The sequence below is a fragment of the Rhinolophus sinicus genome, linkage group LG10 (genome assembly GCF_036562045.2).
Source record: "Rhinolophus sinicus isolate RSC01 linkage group LG10, ASM3656204v1, whole genome shotgun sequence".
Lineage (NCBI taxonomy): Eukaryota > Metazoa > Chordata > Mammalia > Chiroptera > Rhinolophidae > Rhinolophus > Rhinolophus sinicus.
Window position 1 is genome coordinate 106,747,185 of NC_133759.1, and position 27,737 is coordinate 106,774,921.

The following is a 27,737-nucleotide window of genomic DNA, read 5'->3' on the forward strand; positions in this document are numbered from 1 at the left end:
TAAAAAACAGAATTTCATCTCTCCCAGTTCTGAAGGCTGGGAGTCCACGGTCAGGGTGTGAGCAGGGTCACGTGGTGCTGAGAGCCCTCTTCCTGGGTCACAGCCGGCAGCTGCTAGCTAGCTGCGCCCTGGTGAAGGGGTGAGCGGTGTCTCTGCTTTCTTTTACAAGGACACTACTCCCATCCATGAGGGCTCCACCCTCATGACCTGCTCAGCCCCCAAAGGCTCCGTTTCCTAATACATCACACGGCACATTGGGATTTCAACATAGGAATTTGGCGGGGACACAAATCTTCCGATCACATCACTGTCTACACATCTTATTCTACCGTGAAGCACACACACGTGCATGGACCCGCGCAGTATTTAGATGGGGGCGTCCGAGGCCTTTGAGAACAGATCTGCTGATGGAATCCTGCGCTCTCCTTCCACAAACTACAGCCATAATATGTCTAACATTTACACGTCAGGTGTCCCCAAAGTAGAACAGGAAAAAGCATCCTGAGTGCCGACTCCTTCTGGATTTTCATGCTTACTTTCCTAAATGTGATGTGAACTGATGAAATATGAGCACAGAAAAGAGAAGGTGATTGTTCCAGAAAGCTAAGTTGAATGCTTTGGAAACACTCCATAAAAACGAGTTATTGTAAGGTAACAAACAGAGCTGATTCCTGCTAAACTGTGACTCGGCTGGCAGAGCATAAAACCTCGTGTCAATTCGACTGGAGAGTGACCTACTGGCCTTGGTTTTCAGCTTGCCACCCGCATCAGGGAATAGAGAAGAGTCATTTATCAAGGCAGACACCTACGTGGAGGCCAGACAGAGAAGTTTCCATTTCTGAGCCCCGCGCAGCAGCCACGTGGGGTGCTCTGGACGGCTCCCCGGCTCCCCTCTTGTTCTCCAGAGACGAAGGAATGCACTAACTAGCAAGATCCTACGACACTGAACAGACTATTTTGACGAGTGTGCCAGAAAGGCACGGCCTGTGGTCACAGCCATCTCTCTCTCCTCTCACTTTCAGGGCTCTCAGCGCTGGTCTCCTGTCTTATACTGGTGACAGGAAGTGGTAAGGACACATGTTAGGAGGAGACGACAAGACCACAGGACCTGGGAGAAGGCCAGGCCGGGGAGTGGGCAGACATCCGTGTGCAAAGATGCTGGGTACCCGGCAGAGGCATCTGGACTCCATCCTATGGGCAATGAGGAGCGACAGAGGTTGAACCTGGGCTAAAGAAAGGTCACCTGGTCAGGTGACATGGAGAATGGATTGGAGGAGAATGAAGGCAGAGTAGGCGCTGAGGAGGCAGCTGCAGTCACCTGGGCTTAAACTAAGATGGGGAATAAGGTGGGAATGGGGGGGTGATATGGGGCCCAACAATGGAGTAGACATGAGGAATGGAGAGAAAGTGTCTGATGATACCCAGGTTTCTATGTGGCCCGGCAGCCACACCTAGTGAGAGGAGGAAGACGGGAGTGGCAGCAGCCCTGGGGCGGGAGATCGAGGCTTCTGCGCTGGACATTTAATGGGCTTCAGAGGCAGCCAGACGGAGTTCCAGAGACATTCAGAGCGACTGAGGAGCTGGCATCACAGAACAGAGCTGCTCTAGCTGCTCGAATCAGACAGAAAGCACGCCCCGCCGTGAGGGTATCTGATTGCTCTTGCGCGATTCAATAACTGGCAGCAGGTCAGGTAGAGTGGGAAAAGCCACGGCTTTGAGTTCGTCCCGACCTGGGTGAAATCCCCAGCTCTGCTGCTACGCATTTTCTGTGGTTTCAGACATGTGCTTTCATGTCTCTGAGCCTCTGTTTCTTTATCTATGAAGTGGAAATAAATAAAAATACATTCTTCATGGATTCCATTGAGAATCAAATGAGATACTGGATCCGAAGCACCTGGCACGTAATAGGTGTTCGATAGCGGGTACTAACTAGTAATTGGCAGTGGTATTGTATTTGTATTCTATAAAATACCATCTCGTACTTATTAACGCTATAGAAATCTAAGAGTTGTAATCCTGGAGTGGAGGGTCCAGCAACTCCAGGGGATTTGAGAGACAGATATTTATTCATCTCAGTTCAACAAGACATTCCCGGCTCCCCTGGGTGCCTCGCCTGTGAGAGGTGCTGGGAATTTAAGAGGACCTTCCAGAGTTTGCCATGGTTCTTCTGTACCACACACCCACACATCCGAGCAGACAGTCACGCTCACCAAGGGGGCTCCCCCCCCAGTTGTGCAGGAGCTGAGTTAAACAGACATTCCACGCTGGGCTCTGGGCACGGAGAGAGAAGTCGCGCCAAACCTGCTCCCTGGGGCTGAGAGCCCGGTCAGCGCTGGGCATCGGTGAGTCTTGAATGAGATTTTTCTCCAGGAACCAGCGTCCACCCCCACTGAGGCTCCCTGCCCATGCACAGGGCTGCCAGCCCATCTGTGCCCTTGAGAACATGCTGGGCTCCTGACCCAGGCGGCAGCTGGCCCACTACCTGCTGCCCCTGAGCCGGCACCTGTCCAACTCTGAGGCAGTGAGGACAGAGATGGAACCCGAGAACCGAGAAGGAACGTGGAACTCGGCCAGGGCCTGGGGTGTGCAACTCACGGAACCTGGAGCCAGAAAAAGGCAGGATTTGTATTGCGCGCTGGCCCTTGACCAGCTGTGTGTGTTGCGGGGTCACTTTTCACTCCTCATCTATGAAAGAGGGACAATAAATCCACCTCATATGATTACTGTAAAGATTGTACAGGAGATATACTGTTAGGACTCTTCTGGCTACAAATGGCAGACATTCACTGAATGCCAACTGAAGACAACAACTATCGGTTCAGAGTGTAACTGAAAAGTTTAAAGTAGATCTGACTTTAGAAACCAGGTGCTCAAATAACATCAGAAATCTCTCTCTCTCTCTCTCTCTCTCTCTCTCTCTCTCTCTCTCTCTTCTCTACTGTCTGCTAGAATTGCTTTATTTTAGATAGACCTTCCCTTGAAGCAGCCCTTATCTGTTACTGACGGAGAGAGAGTGCTACTATCGCAAGAGTCTTCAAACTGGCCCTCATTGGCTTTGCTTGGTCCCTTTAGGCTCTATGTCCGCTCCTCAGCCAATTACTGTGGCCAAGAGATAGCATATGCCCATTGGCCAAGCTTGGGTCACATGAGCAGGACTAGAACCCTGGTTGGCTCAACCCCACCTGGATAACAAGGACTGATGGTGGACAGGAAACAAGTGTCCAAAGGAACATCCGGATGCTATTACAGACAAGGCGGAATGGACATCGGGCGTGTCGAAACAACACACAGCAATAAACGCGTAGGGATTAATTTTCAGCAAATACTATCATCTTCATCAACATCCTCTTCCTCCTCATGGTATCACTGTCATCATCAGCATCGCTGTCACCACTGTGGTTCCCACAGGGGAGTAATAAATTGTACCTGTTCATTCTGTGAGCCTCTACTCCCTGTGTTGCCTCTTCCACAACCTTTCTGTTCTGAGAACAGGACTCTTGGCACTCAGGTGGGGTTTCTGACAGCCTGGGGCTCCCCTGCTTGCCTGCCCCCTGAAATTGTCCAGCGCCTGCCATCCTCCTTTGTGTTCTGATGGATCTGCTCCAGACATGGTCTCTGCTCGCGCCCAGCATCAGCCCAGCCTTTACTCTCATGCCCTCATAGCTGAGGCTCCTTAACCACCAGGCTGAGGGTCCTTCTGCTCCAATTCTGACAAAATCAGGAAGTTTGCAAGAACTGCAGCCCCATTCTCTAATGCACATCACACACACTTTTGCCCCTGACATCAGAACCTGTTTTAATCACTGGAATTTAGCCTTAGCCTTATATCATGAGTTGTGGTGGTTTTAAAATGCATCTCCAGAAGAAGACACAAAGAAATGGAAAGACATTCCGTGCTCATGGATTGGAAGAATCAACATAGTTAAAATGGCCATATTACCCAAAGCAATATAAAGATTTAATGCAATCCCCACAAAAATCCCAATTGCATTGTTTAAAGAAATAGAACAAAAAATCATCAGATTTGTTTGGAACCACAAAAGACCCCAAATAGCCAAAGCAATCTTAAGAAAAAAGAACAATACTGGAGGTATCACACTCCCTGACTTTGGCTTGTACTACAGGGCCACAATAATCAAAACAGCATGGTATTGGCAGAAAAACAGACACATAGACCAATGGAATAGAATTGAGAACCCAGAAATAAAACCATATAAATATAGACAGATAATTTTTGACTAAGAAGCTAAAAACATACAATGGAGCAAAGACAGCCTCTTCAATAAATGGTGCTGGGAGAATTGGATAGCCACGTGCAAAAGAATGAAACTGGACTGCTATTTGTCACCATGTACCAAAATTAATTCAAAATGGATCAAAGACTTAAGCATAAAACCTGACACAATAAACTGAATAGAAGAAAACATAGGTACTAAACTTATGGACCTGGGGTTCAAAGAGCATTTTATGAATTTGACTCCAAAGGCAATGGAAGTAAAAGCTAAAATAAACGAATGAGACTATATGAAACTTAAAAGCTTCTGCACAGCAAAAGAAACCATCGACAAAATAAAGAGGCAACCAACTGAATGGGAGAAGATTTTTGCAAACAGTGCCTCCGATAAGGGGCTAATATCCAAAATATACAAGGAACTCATGCAACTCAACAACAAAAAACAAACAACCCAATTGAAAAATGGGCAGAGGACCTGGAGAGACATTTCTCCAAAGAGGACATACAAATGGCAAATAGACATATGAAAAAATGCTCAACATCACTAATCATCAGAGAAATGCAAATAAAAACCACAATGAGATATCATCTCACCCCAGTCAGAATGGCTATCATCAACAAGACAAATAGTAACAAGTGTTGGAGAGGCTGTGGAGAAAAAGGAACCCTCATACATTGTTGGTGGGAATGCAGACTGGTGCAGCCGTTATGGAAGGCAGTTTGGAGGCTCCTCAAAAAATGATGAATAGAATTACCATATGACCCAGCAATCCCTCTCCTGGGTATCTACCCAAAAAATCTGAAAACATTTATACATAAAGACATGTGTGCTCAAATGTTCATTGCAGCTTTGTTTACAGTGGCCAAGACATGGAAACAACCAAAATGTCCTTCGATAGATGAATGGATAAAGAAGTTGTGGTATATATACACAATGGAATACTATTCGGAGGTAAGAAAAGATGATATAGGAACATTTGTGACAACATGGATGGATCTTGAGAGTGTAATGCTGAGCGAAATAAGTCAGACAGAAAAAGCAGAGAACCATGTGATTTCACTGATATGTGGTATATAAACCAAAAACAACAAAAGAAAAAGACAAACAAATGAGAAACAGAAACTCATAGACACAGACAATAGTTTAGTGGTTACCAGAGGGTAAGGGGGGTGGGGGGTGGGGGATGAGGGTAAGGGGGATCAAATATATGGTGATGGAAGGAGAACTGACTCTGGGTGGTGAACACACAATGGGATTTATAGATGATGTAATACAGAATTGTACACCTGAAATCTATGTAATTTTACTAACAATTGTCACCCCAGTAAATTTAAAAAATAAATTAAAAAAAAAAACCCTTACAAATATGTATCAAAAGAGCTACACAAAATTTGGAAACAACACACAAATCCATCAACAAATTGAGCAACAGTCATGTAGTGGAACACTGCAATGAAAAGTAAAGTATTGCTGACACAGGCAAGTGTATGAATGAATCTCACAAACGTTGACAGTGAGCAAAAGAAGCCAAACACAAAATGTCCTGTATGATTTCATAAATCGGCAACATTAATCTATAGTTGCAGAAGTCAGAAGTGTGGTTACTTTTGAAAGGAGCCAGGGGGTAACAGTAACTGGGGGGCCATGATGGAGACATGCACAGTTGTGTTCACTTTGTGACAATTAAACTGTTCGCTTGTGTGCTTTTCTGTGTGGGATATACATGTATATTTTTAAAATCAGTTTGGGGAGCAAGAGTGGAACGAGAGAGACCAGTCAAGAAGGTGTTGCAGTCACCCAGGCAGGAGATTATGATGGTGTGGATGAGAAGGGATGTGGTGGAGCGGGAAAGCAGCAGACTAATTTCAGAGGTATTTTGGTGGAAGAGTTTAATTGACTTGCTGATGGATTGGAAAAATTCAACAGTGGCCCCAAGATTGCGACCCAAGCTGCCGGCCAGATGTGGAACCACGGGTCCAGAGGAAGAAGACCAGGAAAGGAACTAGCACCATTCAGATGCCTTCACATTTTAGCTCATTTATTTAACCCAACAACCTTCCTTGCTAGCTATTTTTATCCCCACTTTACAGAAGAGGAAACTGAGGCTCTCAGAGATGAAATTGTCTGTCCAGGCTTACACAGGCCTGGGAGGAAACAGAATGGGAAGATTTTTACCTGGGAGGCAGTCAGGTTAGTGTTGGAACCTTGCAGACTCAAGCCAAACAGGCAGGGTTTAAAGCCTGCCTGTCAGGGTGCAACCTTGGGCACGTCTCTTGACTTCCTTTTTCTTCTTCTGTAAGGTGGGGATAAGAGTCATACCTACCTCCATAGGGTTAATGGAAGTGAAGGGTTTTAAAAGGGCCTGATACAAGAAACAAGTCCGTCGCCTGTAAGTTAGCCATTTTCAGGGTCCACGTGGACTTCCCAGAGGGGTGGAGAAACAGAAGGTAGATTTTTGTTCTGGAGCCAAGCCTGAGTTTCATTAGCATAGTGCTTGCCCTTTAAAACGATGACATATAATGTTACTGCCGCATAATAGAGACCATCAGGACCAAAATCCAGGCGCCAAAAGACATAAAGTGCATATAACAGAGGAAATCCTGGCTTGGCGAGATGTTGGCTGCCTGGGTGACAATATGCTCTGCTGTATGTTGGAGAGGAAAATTGCTGTCATTATTCAGCAACCATTTGGGACGGCTAAATTCCAGTCTCCCCCGGTGCTCGGAGATAGGGGACCATAGATTTGTACTTCGCAGAGTCAGCAGTTCAAAGAGGTGCATTCTTGGATGAAGGCACGCTTCTCATCACCTCTCTCTACTTGAATTCCTGCAGCGGCCTCTCAAGTAGACTCTTCTGGCTTCTTCCTCTCCAGCCAGTATTTACGGAGCTCTTACGCCGTTCCAGGTTTTCGGCTAGAACAAGCCCACAGGCAGGGTGCCCTCATGGAGCTTCAGGCCCACATCCCTCCGGGGTGATATTTCTGCCAGTAGGAAGCACTTGGCGCATTGGAATGACCGGATGCCGCTACTGGCTGTGGGCTACGGAGGCGCTGACAGCAGCTGTTAATGCAGAGCTGTGGTTGCCTTCCAATGGCTCCCACTGCCTCTAGGGTAACGGCACACGGCCAAGTCCAAGCTGAATGCCAGGCTCATTTCCCAGCCCCTGTGCCTTACACTCCAACCACACCAAACCGCGAACAGCCCCTTCATGTCCATACCCCAAGGCCCTTGAACACTGTTTCCTGTCTGGAAACTTAATCCTTCAAGATCCAATTGCAACCTTCTCTCTAACTCCTCCCCACAGGTCCCATTCATCCCGTCTTCCTCTCCTTTCACAGCACTCTCTACACGAGGATTTCTCAGGAGGGGTTAAGATGTAAGAGAATGACCTAAGAATCATCTTCAAATCCGAGTCCCCTTCCTGCTCAGCAGACATTCAGATTCACTAGGTCTGGGGCGCGTAATGGTTTGAGTCAAACAAAGTCAGCTCAAGTCCCCGCTCAGCTGTTCACCAGCCTCATGACCTTGGCCAAGTTACTTAACCCCTCTAAGTTACTGTTAACTCTGTAAAATGAGGACAGAGATATGCAGGAATGATGAGCTGAGACAAAGAGTGTATAAAACTTAGTACAGTATCTGACATCTGGGAAGCACTGAACAAACTGTTATTGAGCAGAATTTTGGTTTATTCTGACCCTGGCAGCCTATCCATTTCTTTCCCATCCTGAGTATTTATCAAATTGCATTATGATCCATTGTTTCTATGTTGTGTCTCTTACTAATGTGACATCCTTGGGGGGCAGGAGCCATGTCTTAGTTCTAGATCCCCAGCATATAGCACAATGCAAGGAAGAGCTGTGTGACCTTGGTCAGGTAAGTCTGCCTCTCTGGGCCTCAGAGGTGCTCCATATTGAGAAGAATAATACCTACCAGATAAGGCTATTATAAATATCAATTGAGACTGAATGTGAATGCGCCTTGTATGGAGTGGAGAAGGGAGCTGTTGCTATGGTTTTGCCATCCAGGGGGAAAGGGGCTGTGTTTCAGGCTTGCCCTCTCATAGCCACATAGCTAGGTCCCCTTCCTCTTCTTGCCCATCCCAAGGAAGATCAGTGTGCCCCTCTTTTTTTTTAACCATTCTTAGTTGGTTGATACCCAGTATAAGATTACACAATGCCCTGCACAATAGCTCGAGCCTTTCCAGGGAGAGGGACTATGGATGCATTGGTGAGAGGTAAGTTCCTCTCAGAAGGCTAACCACTGAGAGCACAGCAGGAGCAAGACACACATGACCCTTGCCCTGGGACAGCTTCCATTCTAGTTGAGGACAAGCCAATGCTAAGCAAGTAAACATGTAAATAAAATAATTTCAGAGAGTAACAATACTAAGAACAAATGAAGTAGGCAATGTCATAGACTAATTGGGGCAGCAAACATTAGATGGAGTGGCCTCTTTAGGAGGTGACATTTAAGCTGAAATCCAAAGGACAAGACACATTCTGCCATGTGAAGATCAAGGTTATGAGGTTCCCAAACAGAGAAAACAGAAAGAAAGAAAAATTTTTAAAAACGAGTTTGGTACAAGATGGAGGTTACTATCGGGAGAATTACTGAGTCGAGAGAGTTGGATGTGACGAGACAGGAGGGTTAGATGGGAAGCCACGTGGGGCTTAGCAGGCTGGGATTTTAAATATATACAGAAATCAAATAAAGGAAAGGAAGTTATGTTGATCTCCGCTTCTCGCGTGTACATTCATTCAGCAGATGTAATTCAACCTCTATTGTGTGTCAGTCATCACACTAGGGGTTGGAGACAGAGAGAAAAACAAAATATGGAACCAGTTTTTACGAGCCTGGCAACTGAGGATATAGATGTGTAAGTAATTATAATACAAGCTGATAAAAAGTCTAGTAGAGGAATGTAAAGTACAGGGAGCTTGGAGGGGGGAGTGATTGTGCCTTAGGGGCCAGGGAAAGTTTCAGTGAGAATAAGGACTCTTTAACTTGAAGACAAAGCGTGAGTAGTAAGAAGGGAGAACATTCCAGTCAAAAGGAGCAGCAGGTGCCAAGGCACTGGGGTGAGCCTGTTGCGAATGAGTGGTCGTCTGTTCTGGAAAGAACAGAGCTGCAGAGGAGGTCCGGGTCTTCCTGGGGAAAGACCAAAGACTTTGCTTCTTATTAGAGGCGTAGCTCATATATATATATATATATATATATATATAGAAGGGTTAGAAAGCTCTCTCTAGGGCATGGTGGATGACGGGCAGGAATGAGGTACTAGAAGCAGTTAGACCAGCGAGTGGAGTTTGTACCAGAGCAGGTACAAGACCCGCATTTGGTTATTGGTCACAGAAATGGAGAATGAGGGAGAGATATTTCCAAGGCAGGATGTCGTTTGTCCCCTAAGTTACAGGACCCAAACTTCAGGGAAGAACTGACTGTGTGGGAAACTCCTCCATGCCTCCCTGTTGGTTTCACAGACACTTCTGCTGGCGCCCTCTCTCCTCCCTGTCGGCAGCCCCCGCCTCCTTTCTCAGGAAGCTCGGGTCTCCCTGGGAGCGGGGCTGCCCTTGGGGGAGGCTTCTTAGCTCTGTGCCCTGCAGCTCCGCTGACATTCCGGGCTGACGGAAAGGGGCTCGGTGCCCACCGCATGCACGTGTGCTAGCCCCGGCAGGAGGGAGAGCCTCCGCGGAGGAGTCCAGAAACAGTGGGAGGGAGAGGCTCGCCGCAATCTCCGTCCCGGGCGCCCAGGTCGGCCACAGAGGAGCTGCAGCCGCCAACAGGTTCGTAGAACGCGCACTCGCTCTCTGTCGCTGAGCCTCCACCTGCTCCGCTGGAGCGGGTTCGCCGGAGAGACCCCAGCCATAGGCCCGGTGCTGCGGAGCTCCCTGAGGGCGGCTGCCTCCGGCCCTCCTTCCTTCTCCCGGTAGCGCTCAGCCGCCACCGGCTCTTCCGGGGCGAGGCGGAGGGCGTCACGGGCTCCTCTCTTCAGCACCGCCTCGGGGACAGCTCCCGCGCCGCTGGGGTCTGGGCCGCGAGTCAGCACTGCACAGGCGGACAGCGGCCGCCGGGCGGGCGGGCGGGCTCCTCTCCTCCGCGGTTCGGGCTCAGCACCGCGGCCGCCGAGGACAGTCCCTCTCCCGGGCCGGCTCCGCTCTCCGCTTCAGCACCGCAGCGGCAGACAGCTTGCCAACAGCCCGCTTCCTGGCGAGCCGCGAACAAAGCCGAGGAGCTGGGGCCTCGCGCAGTCCCTGGGGGTGGGTGTGTGCAATCGTCGGGGGTTGCGGCCTCCCCCACAGCAGTGTCGGGGGCGAGCTGGGGAAGGGGCCTAGTCATAACCGCGAGTCTCCGGCTTGGGTCTGCAGTTCGCCAAGGCCTGGCGGTGCAATGGCGGGTCCCAGCTGGAAGTCAGAAAGAGGGTGGGGGGTGAGACAGGCACAGAGGGCCCCCTACTTCGGCTGGGCGAGCTGGGCCTGAGCTACGAGGAAGGAGTGCGCCGCCCGCCTCCCCTCCAAACCCCCACCCCCACCCTCGCTCAGCACCGCCGACTTCCCTCGGAGAGCCTGACAGAGATGCCCGAGGCTGGCAACTGCGATCACTGACTCTGCCTGTCCCCGGAACATCCCTAGAAAGTGCGAGGCTGAGTTTCCGTGGGGGAGGGGGCCGAGAAACCGCGGGGAAGCCGCACAACACGGGGCATTTACATGCTCCCCCCTCCCTCCTGCCCAGGGTTCCTCCCCTACCGCCGGAGCGAAGGCACAAGCAAGGGGTGGAGGGAGGAGGAGCGCTGTGAGCACGGCTTGACTCTGGGAGGCTGCAATTAGCAAGGAAAGAGGTTGAAGGAGCAAGAGAACATGAGAGGTTCCCAAACAGGGAAGCCAGTGCGGCGGCAGGAAACCCCGAGCTGAAGCTGGGAGGGCCCTTGGATGACGCGATCCTTTGGAGCACTGATAGTCTCACCGGGAGATGGGGCTTAGGGGGCAGAGGCCCCAAGGTCACTCAGTAATTTAGGAGCAGAATTGGGCCTAAAGCCCAGGCTTCCAAAATCCTGGGCCAGTTGTGTAACATCCAAAGGGTTAAAATGCCAGATGCAGGGAGAAGAGCTGGGTGGTTTCAGTTTGAGTCCAAATCTCAGCTCTGTCACTTACTAGCACGTGACCTTGGACAAGTGACCTTCTGAGAAGACAGGTTACTAGTACCCACTTGGGCTGAGGATTTAATGAAGTGTCTGCATAATGAGAGTAGGGTGCTGTGTGGCACATAGTCAGCGCTCAAAAAATGGTAGCTACCCTGCCTGCTCTTATTCCCTCTGTCAACGTGTGCTGAGGACCTGCTATGTGCCAGGCACTGGCTAGGCCTGGGCGAGATAGAGAAGTGTCCTGAAGAGGGCACAGACCAGCAGAGGAAGCCGAAGAGAAAACAGTTGCAATGTGATAAGTGCCTTCATCAAAGTATGCCAGGCTATGGGACCGCACATGCTGGAGTGATAAACAGCGGGAAAAGGAAAGTACCTCAGACAGATGGAACTGCGTGGAAATGCCTAAAGGTGTGAAATCATAGCCACCGGGGTAATGTCATTATGCCAGAGGGTCCTCGAGATGGGGGCTGTGAAATGAGAGTGGAGACAAAGGCTGGAGTCAGTCTCCAAAGGACCTTTTGTGATGAAATATTTCAAATATATTTTTTTAAATAGAAAGAATAGTATAAAAAAAAAGCCCCACATATCCATCATCCAGCTTCAACAATTGGTTAATTCTCTTTCATCTATTCTCTCTCTCTCTCTCTCTCTCTCTCTCTCTCTCTCTCTCACACACACACACACACACACACACACACATAGACACACACATTGTGAAGCAAACTCAAGACATCATGTCACTTAGTGCAGAAGGGTTTTACCATTAATAACAACTTTTGCCATTCAAATGTTCCACTGACTCAAATCATGCCTGTCCCTTCTTGATCTCTTCTGGACATTTCTGTCCTTAGCAGATAGTTTTGAGAGGCTGCACTATGGCAATAAACCACATGCATTAGAGAGGCTATTTCAGAAAAACAAGGGGTACATCACCCCTCAGCAGGTTTTACCATGCCAGAATTGTTTATCTCTACTCCCTCCTCTGCGGCCAGAGGCCAGTGACTATTTGCAAGGCAGACCAAAAGACAAATTGAGCCCCATAAAGAAAAAGAGAGAGAGATCCTCCCTTTCAAAGTAATCTGAGCCACAAGCTCATGGTGATGGAAGGATTGAAGGCACGGGAATCACTGATCTGGAAATCAGCGAACCCAACAGCTACTTTTTACAGATGAGGAAGAATAGGGTCAGAAACGGACAGAAATTTACCCAAAGTGTCACAGGGCTGAGAGCTGGGCCAAGACCTTTGAACTCAGAGTCTAGCTCTCTTTTCAGTTCACCATTTTGCCTGGAAGATTAGACCTCAGAGTTTCTCAGCCCATAAACTTGGGATGCCATATCCTTCCCTGGAAGATGGAGGGAGAAGGGGGACAAGAAATGTCCTTCCTGGTTCTCGAGAGAATGACACGTACGGCAGCTGGTCTTGGAGACACCCTGACACACGTCCCTTCCATATGCCTTTGAAGCAAGCTGATGGTGGTGGTACCTGCATGCTGGTGCCTAAGCAGACCCCTTGGCAAGCAAAGGCTGTGCAGTCAGACACCCAGACCTCATCTCTCTGCATTTTCACCCACGCTACTCACCTCACTGGATGCACATTTCCCCTGCACTTGGCTGTACATCCCGCCCACCTACCGACCCACTCCTTGGAGGGTTAAATGAGTGGCGTTTGGCCAGGCCCTGGCAGCACTCAGAGCACTTGTGTCTTTCTGGGGCACGAAGTGTCTCCTGTTACCAATGAAACGCGTCAGCCGTGATGAGTGTGCGCTCCCATCGGGCTCTGGGCACTTCGCAAGTCAGCATTTTCACTTTTTCAGGGATGTCCCTGCCCGCAAGATGGAGAGGACAGTATCTCCCAAAGTTCCCCGAGTCTCAGGTGGACAAATGAAAATACACGTCGGGAGTTCTAAGCATCCCTGGTGAAGTCAGCAGAAAACAGTCCATAAAATTGCCTTGCTTCTGGGGTATGATTGCAGTCGAGACATAGGAAAGTGATAAAGAGAGTGAATTGCAGCTTGTGAAATTATCCCAGGTTTTAGCCTGAGATGAGACCAATTTAGATATTGTAGATATGATATGATATGATATGATATGATATGATATGATATGATATGATATGATATGATATGATGATACGATATGATGTATGATGTGTGATATATGACATGATATGATCTGGGCCGAGCTGAGGAGCCATAGGCAGGGACCCACAGGGCCCCTGGGGAGCATATACTTTTCTCCAACACTCACTCACTGAGTGGCTGTTCTGTGTCAGCCACTGTTCCAGGTGCTAAACAAGACATACCAGGTCTCTGCTTCCACAGGGCTTACAGACTTATGGGAGACACACTCCTTAATAACAATTAAAAAGTAAAAATGAAAACATTTAAGCATAGAGACAGATAGGGAAGGTCTGTCTGAAATGGTAACACGGAATTGAGGCCCGCATGACTAGAAAAAGTCAGTCACGTGAGGATGTGAGGCAGAACATTCCAGGCAGAGGAGATGGCTCTGGCTGAGGCCCTAGTGTGAGCCTGGGCTGTTGGGGGACAGGCATGTGGCCAGTGTGGCTGGAGTGGAGTGAGCCAGGGGGACTGTGGCAGCATATGAGGGCGGGGAGGAGGCCGGGCCAGACCACGTAGCGCCTTCCAGAACACGGTTAGGAATTGGGATTTTATTCTAAATTCAATGGATTGTCCCTGGATGGTTTTAAGCCGGGGAGTGATAAAAACTGGCTTTGTTTTTACGAGTTATCTCTGGTTGCTGCATGGAGAATGGAAGATACGGGCTTTGGGCAGGGCACAGTCGCCCCCACCTGCCCAGGTGGTCAGCGTCCAGCAGAGGAGACAGTACACAAACAGGACAGCATTACCCCGGGGCAGGGCTGCGTGTGGAGGGAGGTACAAGGCAGTGTGGGAACACAACACGGGGGATTCCTTCAGCCTGGGAGGCTTCGTGGAAAAGGGCGATGCCTGATGAATTGTAGCTGGAAAAGGAGAGTGAAGTGCCGGTGCCCAGGCCACACAGGGAAGCAGCACAGCAGCAGTGCGGTGCACGGACCGCGGCCAGGCTGCCTGGGTTCAAATCCCACTCACGCCACACAGCAGCTATGGGTACACAGTCAAGCTCCTTACGTCTCTGTGGCACAATGCCCTCATCTTTCAAATGGAGGTTACGAGCGTCACAGTACTTATATCAAGGGGCTCCTGTGAGGATTCAACAAATAAACATTTGTGAAGCACTTAGTACGTAGCATTAAAAAGTAGCACATTGGTTAAATAAAAATGGAGCAAAAAGGGGGTGTGAGAACGGAGAGCATGTGCAGAGCCCAACTCTGAGGGCCTGAAGGTCAGGCCAGAGATGCCCGTCAGCTCTGTCAGCAGCAAGAGGCCATCAAAGCCTTCGAAGCAGGGGGATTAGGGGGGAGAGGAAGCTAAAACCCAAAGGCCCAGAGAGGGAAAGGGACCTACCCACAGTCACACAGCCAGTAACTGTCAGAACACTGTCATCTGTCCCCCCTACTGACCCAACATTGTCGGGGCAAGGACAGTACATATTTCGTTCCCTCATTACATCCACAGGGTTAGAAGAACGCCGAGGATATTCTCAGTAAATATTTGTGGAATACATTGCTGAATCATGACCAAAACGGGCAGGAAAAGTCAGAAAGTTTGAATCCTCAAGAAAGTCAGTACATTTTGGACAGTGGTGAAACCACTCTCAGGAAAATAAAGCAAATTCCTAGAGATGCTGACTGGGGGCTCAAAGGCTTCTGAATCCCAGTTTTTGTGACAAAAGACACTGCCGCCCACACAGCCCCTGACACTCCCTCAAGTCAAAACAAGCCCTGCAGCATAGGGTTCAGGAGTTAATCTTCGTAAAGTGCCTGGAAGATGAAAACCGTTCCCCAGACGTTCAGCGTGGTAATTGCCAATGCAGAGAAAATGTATCTCCACATTTGCAAGAGGCAGACCTTTGTGTTGCACAAAAACCAGCCATTAGAATTCCTGTCTTTGACTCGTCAGGAAGCTGTGACAGCCAAGTGGGCAAGCAGGGTCTTGCAGTTCAAGCAGCAGATGGCAAGAGACACAGAGGAACGCAGACCCAGTTTTCACAGTGCTGACAGCCTGCTCGGAGCAGGGCATGGGCCGCGCTCCTCCAGCTGGAAAGAACACCCGCACTTCCTGGCGGGTGATCTTGGGCAAGTCCCACCTTTTCTCTGAACTTCAAGTTCAGCAGCTATAAAATGGGGATAATACTGTTGGCCCCACAGGGTGGTTTTGTCTTTGATTCTGACAACGTGGGGTTCGGGCTGTCATCCCATTGCACAGATGTGGACACTGAAGCCCGGGGTATGGCTTATTGATTCTGTAGCACTCTGAGCACCTCTGAAGGGCCAGTGCTGTTTCAGATGCTAGAGAGACAATGAAGAATACGACATGGTCTGTGCTCTCACTAGTGGGGACACAGAAAATACCCAGTAAACAATTTCCCCAAGTTACATAAATGCTAGGAAGGAAATAAAAGAGGGGGCGTGCTAAGGAGAGCAGGGGCTGTTCACACGAGGCAGGCAGGGGAGACCGGAAGAAAGACACATTAAAATTGACATCTGCACCAAAAGCAGCCACTGGTCATGGGACAAGTGTCCAGGCAGAAAGTGCAAAGGTCCTGGGGTAGAAGAATCCTAACAAGGTCGCAGGACAGAAACAGACGGAGCGAGGGAGAGGGTGGTAGAGGTGAGGGCAAAGGGGTTGACAGGGCCCAAAGCAGGGAGGGCCTTGAAGACGGGGTAAAGCAGACGGTGGCATATTCTAAACTGCCATTGAGTCACTTCCCTTGGTCACCCCACTGGTCAGAATGATCCCCTGGACCTCCATTCAGGCCCACAGTTCCTGCTGCCATCTCTAGAGCAGGTGAGCCAAAGGGCAAGCACAGTGCTAGGTTCCCCTGCTGGGAAGTAAATCCACCGGCTGGCTGGCGGCCGGGTGGGCACCGCAGTGCAGGCTGCATTCTGATGCCATTAGGCAGCGGGGATGGGAGAAGACATAGGGCTGGCTGTGGCTGGGGTGAAGCAAGGAAGAGAGGCACCTGCCTCACGTGCAAAATGCAAGGGGGTGCTAAAAGCTCGATCATCACGGATGCTCAGGAACCGACAGTACTTCCCTCTACCCACCGCGCCCTGAGTTAGACCCTGACTTCAGGCAAGAGGAAAAACTCAAAGCGGGGACAAGGGATCCCGAGACGGCCACCTCAGTAAATTCTAAGGGGTCAAGTTCTGAAGCCAAGGGGCCTAAATGAGATCCTCTGTACATAACACACATTTGTTCATCTGGAAAACGGAGACAATAATAGCAAGTGCCTTCCACGGTTGTGATGAAGATTAAATGAGATCAGATGAGTAAAACCCTCAGAACGATGCTAGGCACGTAGGAAATGCTTAACAAATGCTTGCCGCTGTTGCCAGTGTGGTGCGGGGGTGGGGGAGGGGGTTCAGTAAATCATGACTGAGCACAGCCCATGTGAAAAAATAGGTAACATCTGTACAGCCCTTTGCCATTTATAAAGCACTTTTGTTTATACCATTTCACCTGATTCTCATAACTCTGTGAGTGAGAGGGCATGGGAGACATTCATTTTACAGAGGAAAAAAGTCTAGTCTCCGAGAGGTAAAGTGACTTGTCCAAGTAAACCAGGATTTAAGTCCCTGGACACTAAATTCCATGGCAGCAACAGAACATCCGACCAATAACCATGAAAAGATCAGAAACGGAAGAAGACAATATTAGACTCTGGACGTGGAGTTGTCCACCTCCTTATGTTACAGAAGGGAAACCTAAGGCTCATCCTCATCTCATGAGGAGAAAGGCTCATCCAAAGTCAACCCTGGGGCCAGAACCCAGATCCCAAATGTCTTGGTCCAGAGTCCTGTCCAGTGTGCACACTCACCCCCCTTATCTGATTGGCCAGCCTCTATCTGAGGGGCCCAGGGGCCCAGGATGCGGCAGCTCAGGGGAGTGGTTCCCTGGGCGGGTCTAGTGGACAGGAGGCGTCCCAGATCCACCTTCCCTCGCAGCCCAATCAGAGGACGAGAGTGCAGAAGCTGGCGTTGCCAAGGTGAGGGCTGTGAGGTTGCTAGGACACAGTTTGGGAGCAGTCAGGTGGCAGAGGAGGCCTCGGCTAGAGCTGGGGCTGGCGCAGAGACCAGGGCTTGCCACCATGACCTTCTGGCAGCTGGGGGAGAACCTCCAACTCTGCAGGGAGGTCAGCCCAGGGGAGTGTTGACACTCAGAACCTTGCCCGCCCGCTCCATGCCCCCTCCAAGCCAGGAGGCTGGGCCTGCCTCTCCCTCTACACCACAGCTCAGCAAGTGCCGTCCAGCTACCGGCTCCTCCCATCCCCCCACCCGTCCCCAGAAGGAACTCTCTGGAACACAAAGCCCACGCCCTGCTAAAGCCCCTCATCACCGGCCTTCTGCCCAAGGCTCCGGCCACACCAAACTGCTCCGAGTACCTGAGTAGACCAGGCTTCTCGCACACCTCTGCAGACGCTGTTCCTTCCGCCTGGAAAGCCCTTCCTGCTGCACCGCCGGCTCAGCTTCAGCTCAAGACACCCCTTCCCAGGGAAGCCCTCCGCTGCCTCCTCGCCGGGGCTGCCACATCGTATTTCAACTCTCCGCTTTCCCGTGTGTGTGCCCATTAGGCTGTGAGCATTCTACATCTCACTCCTAAAGTAAGACTGGGTTTCAACTGTGCAAGGTCCAGGCTGCTCTGGGCCTCTGGGCCTGCCTCTGTGAGATGGGGATTATGACCTTGGCCTTGCCAGACTAATGGATGTAAAGGGCTTGGCACACCGCAGATACGCGCCTAATGCTGTGGATGCCGTGGTTTATGGACCCTGCGGGCGCCCAGCACAGAGTGCTCATAATAAATGTGCTCTGACCGTGCTCTTCACCTGTGAGACTCATAGCTGTTGTGTGAAGGGGGCTCTGCAAACAGGAAAGCCCCATTCCAGTGCAAGGATTCTGATTCCCACAAGCCTCTGGGCCTGAGTCCTCCCGACATGCATTTGGTATGTGCCAGGCACTGTGCTCGCTGTCCGGGACTCAGCAGGGGTGCACGGAACACTTACCGCACCACCCACCTTTCTTTCCTTGGTTCTTAGCGGTCAGCCTCCGGACGCAGCGCAGAGCGGACCCTGCCTGAGCCCAGGGAGGCAGCCAGTTGCTCCGAGATGCCCGCTCCCTGGGCAGGCAGCAGGCTCTGCCCTAGACTTCCTCCCCGCTTCCCGACCTACCCAGTCAGAAAGCAGTAATATCTGCCCTCTTTCCTATCCAGTTGGTGACAAATTCAAATGTTGTCAGTCCCTGAGAGCAGGGAGCGTGCCCTCCCTTTTCACTGTGGTGTGACCAGCACTTAAAACACGGCCGGGCCCAGTGGTTCAGCCACTCAGTTACTCATTCACTCACTCAACAGACACACATCAAGTCCTGCCTCGCCAGGGCCCTGCCTCGCAGCGTCCTACCCTGGCAGTGGGCCGGTGGAGGAGGTTGTGTTAGGAAGCGATGGTGCAGCACGGAGTCGCTGAGACCCAGGGGCCAGGTGCCGAGTCGCCCAGGTGGTCCCAGGAGGCTACGGGCAACGGAAAGGACCGTGAGTCAGCTGAGCTCTGGGAATCCTGCTCCCCTCACCATCTGTGTCACCTGGACCAAATCCTCAGTCCCCCGAGACAAGAATCTCTACTTCTTTGAGTCAGGGAGAGCAGGACTAGGCTATGGAAGGAAGAGGAGATAGTGGAGGAGGAGGAGACAGGCTGCAGTCAGGCCCCAAGCACACAGCTCGGGCCCCGCAGGGGCCGAAGCCTCGGCGTCCAGCTGAGAGAGCCTCTGACGGCGGTGGGAGGAAGGAGTGAGGAGCATATGGGTTCTGATCCGGCTCCCCGCTCGGCCCGTGGGAAACTGGGCAGATCAGGACCCCTCTTCACACCTGTGTTCTCCTCTGTAAAGTGGAAGTGGAACCCTGGTTTCCCTACCCTAGTGATGGTGTGAAAGCTCACGTCAGGCATTGCCCCGTCAACAAAGAGTGCGGGGCGCCCACTGGGGCCAGGCTGTGGAAACAGTCAGGTACGACCCACTCCCTGCCTTTGCAGGAATTCTGGGTGCCCCCTAGAAGAAAGCAGGGAAGGTGACTAAAATGTGAGGGGCTACGACGTAGTAGACCTCTCCACAGACATGACCTTATTTACCACCACCCACAGTAAACACTTACACGCACCCATGTGTGAGGTTGGTGCTGTTAGCAGCCCCGTTGCACAGGGAAGGAAACTGATGCTCAGAGAGAGGGAATGGGTCCCACAAGCCAGAATTCAAACCCAGATATGACGAACAGTAAATCCCATCCATTGTCACCAGTCAGAAATCACATTTCAGCCAGAAAACAGGGAGGTCAGGGGTACAAGATTGCCCAAACCAGCAACAAGAAGGGCAGCCGCTGTCAGGAGAGCAGGTGTGGGGGGGCCAGGTGGTGGGTCTGATGCCCAGCAGGTCCCCGTCCTGCCCCACCCCCTGCCGTGTGGGGCCCACAGCATCAGTGGTGCCTCAGGAGGGGCAAGAGCATGCCCTGGGTGGGGTCTGGGTCGATGCCCATTCGGGAGGCCAGTTTCCCCGGAAGCTGTCTCCCCTGACCCCCCAACACCCTGTCTCCTCCCCCAGGAAGCCGTGTGTCTCTGGAATGCTATCTGCTCTTCTCACTGATTGAAGATCCCTGCACCTCAGCTCTGCCAGGAAAGCAAAGGTAAGGGAACTCCCAGCGTCACTCCATGGATGGTCCCCTCTCCCGGTGAAGGGGTCATGATGGCATTTCCTCTCCACGGTCACCAAGAACACCCCTGAGTGGGAATGCGATGGCTCAGTCGGGCAATGTGGTGGAATGGCGTTACTGTGCGCTTTTCGAGCTGTTTACAACAGAGAAACACTTCCTTGTGTGTTCTCTTATTCAGTGATGCTTGCCCCGCAAAATCCTTAGGTGGGTATCATTACCCCCCGTTCACAGAGGAGGAAACGGAAGCTCAGAGAAGGGACAGGACTAACCCAAAGACATACGGCTGCTAGGTGGCTACGCCTGAATTCAGACCTACTTTTTCTTGTCTGGAACCCCACGTGGCCATGTACCTTGTGGGTGCTTGGTGCATGTTTGATGAACGAATGAGTGAATTAATGAACTACCCAAGATCAGTGGCAGGGCAGAGCGTGGCCAGAGCCCAGCCCTCCTGTCAGTCCCAGTTCCTATGCTCTTTTTGCTGAACTGTGGCTCAACACGCCCCCGCCATGCCCCCCCTCAGGAGCTCAAGCTTCCTGTGTGTGCGGCCATCACCCCTCCCGCCGCAGACGGAGGGTGAAGGTGGGGCAGGTGCCTCAGCCCCTTCTAAGCGGCCCCCAGCTCGGATCACACCGGCGTCCCTTCATCCATCCACATCGCCTCGTCCCCACCACCCACAACCGGTAATCCAACAGGCAGAGTTGTCATTTGTTTCTTTAAATAAACAGTCTTGAGTTTTGTACCAAATAGTCTTTTAAGAGGAGGATCGTCTCCAGGCCACCCCGTATTTAGCACACAGCGAGCCACATATTTGCACAGAGAGAGTGTGTGTGGATACAGAGATCGCTCGATGGCTACAGATACCGTTGCTCACCCAGATGGGAGCTATTTCTGATGCTGAGTCACCGTAGTAAATGCCACCGAGGGATTCCAGGCTGGGCTCCGAGCCCCACACACCTCATGGCTCTCTGCCTCCTCCTCTCCGTTCACAAATCAGACAGGGGTCCCCCATCACAGGGCAGGACAGAAGGGGACATTTGGGCCCCAGGAAATGGAGACTTTCTCCTAACCAGGTCCTATTCACGTCTTTGTTCTCCATCCAGAGTACCACACCCTGACAGACCATCTAGGCAAATCCATTCAGTGCACAGGAGAGAAAACTGAGACTCAGAGAGGGGAAGAACTTGCCCAGTGTCACACAGCAATTCTGTGGTGCTGCTGGTCCTAGAGCTCAACTCTTCTGGTTGCTGCCTGGGGCCCCTTCCCTTCCCCCACCCCCTTCTTCAGTTTTGTCTCCAATGTCCTGCCTTTTCAGACCACCGAGGGGCCTCCTGGCTTCCGAATACTTGGAGATGTCACCGAGTACTTCCTTCCTGGGCTCCCGCAGGAGGGGAGCTGACTTGTCTGGGTACCCCCGTGCTTAAAGCAGGGCCTGCACACACTGGGTGCACAATGCATGCACACTGGGGGTTACATAAGACCAAACTCAGTACCAATTCCTAGGGAACCCTCTTCTCCCCTGGAAAGAACACCCATTTGTCGCCACCCTCTCGTTCCTGTCTCTAAGCCTGTTCTCTATCCATGCAAAAATAGACTCCCTCCCACTTACCACCCACCTCTGCCCAATTCTATAATGAATCAATTGCATTAATAGGCTTTGGGACAGAAACTTGACAGAGGCTTTTTATGAAAGTCACCTTTTGTCTCCTTATATAGTTCACTTCTCCAAGAATTCTAGTAAAACGGGCAGGTGGGATTTCGCTTTACTCAAAATATTCAATGAGCCCCTCTTTCCCTCCACATAGAATGTGTTTGCTGAAGCATGTGGTGATCTCCATCCTTGAATCATCCTAAGGGACAGTGGGATGAAACGGAAAGGGCACAGACTTTGGAATTAGGGCTCGGGTACATTCTAGCTCTCCACACTGGTTGCTGTGACAATTAAATGAGGAAGTGTCTGTAAGGTGTCTGGCACAGAAGAAGTACTCAGTGCAGGTCTGTGAATGAATGAATGAATGAATGAATGAATGAATGACTCAGAAACCACAGGAATCAGATCCTAAAGGGTGAGGGGCAAACTGACTCTGCAGTCTCAAGTCTTGAAGTCGGACCCCCCCAGGAGGTAGTTTGGGAAGCCCTGGGGCGTGGACCCCAGGAGTTAGGCTGCTGGTTGCGCTGTCTCCGCGCCGGAAAAGGAACGTGTCTCCAGTCCCGTGTACAAAGGGCTCCTCAGCTCAAGGGAAAGTTGGAATCTGGGATCCAGCTTCAAAACAGGAAACTCCTCACGAGGAAAGACAGGGTTTTGTTCACTGTTGAAGTCTACCTTTTCCAAAAGGAGAGCCTTGTTCAGTGTAGTTTGCAGTAGAGCACGAGATACAGTGCGTGTGTACCGAGTTGAGCTGACTTGACTTGCGTTGACTTGAGCTGTTTTGAGTTTGCTGGTGGATCCAACTCTAGGGCCACCAAGGAGAAGCTTCCTGGAACGCCAGCTTAGTGAAGACCTGGTCCCACAGCACAGGGGAGACCCAAAGGCTGATGGTCGGGGGACAAAGCATCACAGAGAGGATCGGGGCCATAGCCAGGACTGAGGGAAACACATAGCAACCGTGGCTTCGTCGGGACGCACCACACGGCTGAACGCCATTTGGGAATCTTGAGAACGCGCTGGAACTCGGCCAGGATCTTTGCGTATTTTTATAGAGTGACAGATTCTTCTCTTCCTGGCAGAGAACGGCAACTGGGGAGTAGCCACTTCAATGGGAGACGGTCTCCAGGTTTGGGGGCAGGGTCACAGACTGAAGGCAGGAGCCGGGCAGGCTTCATACTGTAGATGCTGGCACAGCCGTAGTTGGTCCTCCTGTCAGAGTGAGGGTTTGGGGGTCTGAGTGAGGTATGATTCTAACTCCAGCCTTACATCAGGCATTAGCTGCTGAAAGGAACAGTGGCCCAGGAGCCACAGTGGGAAATTAGACAAGACCTCTGGCATTTCAATCTGGAGGGCAGCCAGCACCCCGGGGCCCCTTGGCTGCCCCATCTCAGGCACCGCCCAGCACAGGTGCCGCCAGGCCCCTGAGAGAAGTAGGGACTGCAGAAACAATGCGATTGCGAGCAGGAACTGCTCACACCCTCACTGCATTTGGCTGTGCGTCTCCCACGCTGCATTTGGAACCCATTACAGTCACTGCATCTATTCCTCTTGTGTCCTCTGAAAATCTGGGTACAGATTAGACATCAGTGGATGATGAATGAATAATTAGGTCAGAGTGAGGCTTCTAATGCCAGTGGACGATTTCAAGATGGCCGATTCTGAGATTTCAACATGGCAAAGATCCAAGGTCGAAAGGTCCAGCCAGAGAAGATAACAGGCCCAGAAGTTGCCCCTGAGGAGTCTGGCTCACAGGGAAAGTGAGACTAAATGGAGTTAAAAGATGGGGGGTGGGGGGGGGAAGGTGTCCTGTGGGTTTAAAATGACATTCTTCAGAATCCCAGGCTTCTGAGACAGGTTCTCAAGAGCCATTTTAGGATGGGTTTGAGCAGGGGGAGTTCGCAAAAAAGCTCTGGAACCAACAACCCTGTTTAAATTTTTAAAAAGCTCTAATTTGATCCATTTTATACATTGGATTTTCACACACATTTTCATTTTTAAAGGATTCTTTAGATTTTTTTAAAAAAATGCATTTGGAAGAGCCTAGGCATTTAGTAAGACTGTCTGGATTCAAATCTCAGCCCCAAGCCTTTCTGCCTGTGGGATCTCTGTGTTCTTATCTGTAAACCATCTTTCCGGGGATGTGTGAGCGTTCACTCAGACGCTCCAGCATTTCCCCAAGGCTGGCACGTGTGGGATTGACGGTCTGCACGATGATTGCAGGTAGCGTGTAGATGAACAGTTATTATTTTACTAGCTCACAATTGATGCATATTAGAAAAATATAAACAGCACACCAAGCTCTGTGATTTATGGAAATAATATAGCATTTCCTTTTAAAATAAAATACCGTGCTTTTTAAAAGGCACATCAATTTAAAGAAAAATGCTACGTCAATGAATAGTATTGATATGGTGAAAATCATGAAGGTGGTACATGCACGACGGAAACGTGGGGGGATAAAAAAACGAGATGATCCATATGAAATACTATCACAGGGCCTGTCGACTAGGAAGGGCTCCCAAAGATTAGTTCTTGTAACCTTCTCCCCATTCTAACCTGAGACGGCTGGACCTAGAACCATGCTCACCCACTGGGACAAAGTAACTACCCAGGCCCGGTCTATGTGAAACCCTGTGAGGTGGGCATGGAACTGGCGGCAGTGGTCAAGCCCAGATAACAGCTGCGGTCAAGTCCGGGCGGGCAGCTGACCACAGGACCTCGGAGCAGACAGGGGCTGCTGAGGCAGCATTTTTCACAGGGCGGGCACAACCCATCAGGGGAACCAGAGCTGACCAGGGCTCTGGGAGCAGGAACTGAGGCGTTTTCTTGAGGTTCCCCTCTGAGATGCATCAGCCACTGCTTTTCCCTTTGCATCACTCTGCTCCTGATTCCCAGCCCCAGGAGGGACACCAGCTGGCCTGGCTTGCGCCCCGTGTCCTCCTCCTGGCTGGCAGAGGGCAAAGAGGCTTGATTAGATTCCCTCCAATGCTGCACACTGAGGAAGGGGGGGTTCCTGGAAAGAAAATCCTGGGGCTGTTACTAAAAGGCGGGACAATGGGTTCTGGGCAGCGAAACTCAGCAAACGTCCACCCCGAGGCACCAAGGGAGGACCAGGCAATGTGGTTCCCTGAACCTGACTATCTGGAATTATCCCTTCCTTTCTTCTGCTCTGGCTGGACCCAGGTCATCATCCCCGTCCTGGGCCAATCGTCAGCTATAGCCCAGGCAGGCTTCCGGTGAGGAGCTGGATCCAGGCTTCTGGATCTTCTGATGGGTTGGGAAGGGAGATGGCTGGACAAGCTTGGTCCTTGGCCCCATGGCTGAAAAGGATCCACTGGGCTGAGGAAGTCTGTTGAGGACTGACTCACTTAGAGGATGCAAACCCAAATGTCTGCAGGGCTGGCAAGGAGCAAACGCATGAGGGGAACTGTGGTGACCTGGAAAACTCAGGCCTGGCTCACGGGGCAGCCAATTTTTGCCACACAGGCACATGGCCCCAGTGTTGATTAATATCCTGAAGTAATTTTAAGTGAAGCCAAAATTCAGATCTTTATGTGAGACTTCTCATTCTTAGATATTGTCAACTATCAGAAAAAAATTAAATATTGTGCTGACCAAACAATACATACCACCAGTTTGTGGTCAGTGGAATAACTTCTATTCATCTACTACAACCCAGCTGAGAAGTCACTTACTCCAGGAAGCTTTCCGAGACTTGCCCCTCCCTCTGCTTTGCCACCTTTCCTTTGGACTCCCACAGACCCTGTATTTCCTATCACAGCTGACACTTTGCATTATCAAACCTCATTTGTTTTCATCTGCTGCTCTTTAACTGTCTCCTTGTGGGTGCCCAGCATGTCTTATTATGTCTATGCCCATCATGGTGCTTGACACAAGGTGGCATTGATAAAAGGGCAACTGTGGTGATGGCATTTGTTGATATAGCTAAGTTATACGATAGTAATGAATTAATCCTGGAATCTCTGTGGCTTAACACAATGAAGGCTTATTTCTCCTTCATCTGAAGTCTGCTGTGGGGCTGGCAGCTCTCCAGGCAGCTTCCTTCCAAGCGGTGACTCAGGGATCCAGGATGGTCCCACTGTTAGGAAGCAGAAGATAGCAAGTGGAGAACTCACACCCACTCTTAAATAGTGCACAGACGTGATGTGTTGGCTCTCTGTGCAGCCCGTTGGCCAAAACTAGTCGCACGACCTATCTCACCATGAGGGGCTGGAAGTTTTAGTGGAGTGCATGGGGATTGACTGAGTCCATGTCTCTGCAGCACAGACCCTGGGCTGCAGCTGGCAATGCTGGGGAACTTGGGGGTCCAACAGGTGGGCTCGGGATGCTTGTGGGCAGAGGCAGCCAGGACCCAGCATTCAGGGGTAACAATGAGATTCTTCGTGGTGAGTGCGTGAAGCACCTCTTAATTCATAGGTTGAACTCGAGACATGCAGAGAAGTGGGAAAGGAGTGGGGCGAGAACTTCATCAGCTTGCGCTTTCCACCTTTCCTTATTTTTCCAATCAGTAGGAACTAGGAAATGAAAATCAAGTTGATGGAAAATAGAGGTCAATGCCAATGAGCAAACCATTTGGAGTAAAATCACCACCTGGCCACTTGGCATCTCATTTGAGGTCCATGACGACCTGGGAGTGACTGCAGCTGCTCAAGGGGTCTCTCTTCTGTGATCAAATGCCAATGTGCTCAGGGATCCCGACCCTTGTTGTCAGCCTTGGCCATAAACTTGGCTGATGGTGAGTCACTGGGCCCCTGCAGGTGGCGCTGAGGCACTCACCATCCCTTTGTCAGGCTGGGTGCAATGCAACTGCAGGGCTTCAGTCTCATCATCTCTAAAATGGGGACAATGATAACGCCTTCCTCCCAGAACAAGTGCAAAGTCTATGATCACACATTCAAAGGAGCTGGTGCACAGAAGGACCTCAAATGATGTCACTTCTCTTCCTTTTGCCCCATTGGGTGGGAGGGACTGAGTGTCACCTCCCACCAATCGCACCCCTGACTGCAGTCAGCCAGTTCCCATGTGCACGCCTCTGGGGACGCGAAGCGCCCTACAACCCCCAACCACCCCTGCCCAAGCATCCTGCTCCATTTTCAAACCGCCCCCACGGTGTTTGTGGTGAGAGTATCTGATGTCCTGGGAATTAAGGTTTGAGGGAAAGGAGTGTGGCCCGACTGCCCCTCTGGTTGACCAATCACTGCCTTGGCCCCCAGAAGCTGTCTGGGGTAACTGAGTGTGGTGAGAATGGAGGAGGTGAGGGATGCAGGGTAGGAGAATGTGAGTCCATTTCCAGTTCCCAGAGCGAAATCCACATGGGAGACATGACGGGAATGGAGACATTTATCAGAGAGAAGAGAAATCTCTGAGAGACAGTGGTGGAGGTCGCAGCAGAGGAGATGAACTGAGGGAAGCTACAGAGGGGCAAATACGAGCCCAAACTAAGAATGAGATCCCTTCATTGATTCTGCAGACATTCACGGTTTGTCTACTGTGCCAGGCCCCATGCTGAGCTCTGGGGGCAGCGCTGACTCAGCCACAGGCCCTGATCTCGGGGGAGTGAGGCAGGCGTGTGGTGATAACAAAAAGCCATATGGGGGCTGTTGAGATAAATGCAAGTGTGGGATGGGGCTGTGGGAGCTCAGAGGAGGGCTACCCGGCCCACCTGGGGATGGAGTGTTCAGGAAGGACGAGGAGGCAGACAAAACATGGGGAGGGAGGGATGCCAGGCAAAGGGGCAGCATGGGCCATGGGCCAAGGCACAGAGGTGACAAACAGCCCGGCGTGTGGGGAGACCTACCCCTGTCCTCTGTTGCTTAAGGCAGGGAGAGCTAATGGGGGTGGGGGTGGGCCAGGCAGCTGAGGGCCTAGAAAGACAGCCATGTGCCT

The 27,737-nt window shown here is 51.0% G+C and overlaps 1 protein-coding gene across 1 annotated transcript in view; it reads left to right on the forward strand.

Moving 5' to 3' along the window:
- The first annotated feature begins 9,740 nt into the window (after positions 1–9,740).
- The window catches only part of CPLX2 (complexin 2), a 70,183-nt gene continuing 52,186 nt past the window's right edge, over positions 9,741–27,737 (forward strand). Inside the window, exons 1-2 of the mRNA XM_019716206.2 lie at positions 9,741–10,017; positions 20,077–20,158. The gene's annotated coding sequence lies outside the window, so the exon portion shown is untranslated. The remainder of the gene's footprint in view (positions 10,018–20,076; positions 20,159–27,737) is intronic.